This window comes from Halichoerus grypus, chromosome 13 (genome assembly GCF_964656455.1).
Source record: "Halichoerus grypus chromosome 13, mHalGry1.hap1.1, whole genome shotgun sequence".
In the NCBI taxonomy this organism is placed as follows: Eukaryota; Metazoa; Chordata; class Mammalia; order Carnivora; family Phocidae; genus Halichoerus; species Halichoerus grypus.
The window spans coordinates 41232202-41233602 of NC_135724.1; positions in this window are offsets into that span (position 1 = coordinate 41232202).

Genomic DNA, 1401 nt, shown 5'->3' on the forward strand with positions numbered 1-1401 from the left:
CTTGTATGTATATTCTATAGATATTTTCTTTGTGGTTATTTTGAAGATTGCGTATAAGAGTCTTAAGCTATAACAGTCTATTTTAAACTCATAGAAACTTAACTTTAGCTGCATCTAAAGATATTACTACTTTACAGTTCTGCCCCCACCATTTATATTATTGACACCACAGATTACATTTTTATATATGACATATTCATTGACATAGATTTATATCTATTTTTGCGCTTTTGTCTTTTAAATAATGTAAGAGATTAAAAAGTTAAGTTACAAACCAAAATTAGGTTATTATTGGTTTTTATATTTGTCTATATATTTACCTTTCCCTGAGAGCTCTGATATTTTTTTTTGAAGATTTTATTTATTTATTTGACAGAGAGAAACACAGCGAGAGAGGGAACACAAGCAGGGGGGAGTGGGAGAGGGAGAAGCAGGCTTCCTGCTGAACAGGGAGCCCGATGTGGGGCTCGATCCCAGGACCCTGGGATCATGACCTGAGCCAAAGGCAGACGTTTAACGACTGAGCCACCCAGGCTCCCCATAGAGCTTTGATATTTTTGTATGGCTTTGATCTAGTGTACTTTCATTTTTTTAAAAAAGATTTTATTTATTTGACAGAGAGAGACACAGTGAGAGAGGGAACACAAGCAGGGGGAGTGGGAGAGGGAGAAGCAGGCTTCCCGCTGAGCAGGAGCCCAATGTGGGGCTCGATCCCAGTACCTTGGGATCATGACCTGAGCCGAAGGCAGACCCTTAATGACTGAACCACCCAGGAGCCCCTAGTGTACTTTCATTTTAGCTTGAAAGACTCCCTCTGGGATCTCTTGAAGGGCAGATCTTGTGGTTAGGAACTTAGGAATGTTTTAATTTCTCCGACATTTTTGAAGGGCAGTTATGTTAGATATAGAATTCTCAGAGGATAATCTGGGTTATTTCCCCCAGTATTTTAAATATATCATTATACTGGGGTGCCTGGGTGGCTCAGTTGGTTAGCAACTGCCTTTGGCTCAGGTCATGATCCTGGAGTCCCGGGATCGAGTCCCACATCAGGCTCCCTGCTCAGCAGGGAGTCTGCTTCTCCCTCTGACCCTCCCCCCTCTCATGCTCTCTCTCTCTCATTCTCTCTCTCAAGTAAATAAATAAAATCTTTAAAAAAATAAAAATAAAAATAAATAAATATATCATTATACTGCCTTTTGGCTTCCATGGTTTCTGTTAAGAAACTTATAGAGGAACTCTTAGATGTGATGATCTAATTTACTATTACTTTCAAGATACTGTCTGTATTTGGCCTGTGATAGTTTGATCATAATGTGTCTTGGTGTGGGTCTCTTTGAGTTTATCATATTTAAACATCACTGAGCTACCTGTATTTGTATATACATTTCTCTCCTCAAATTT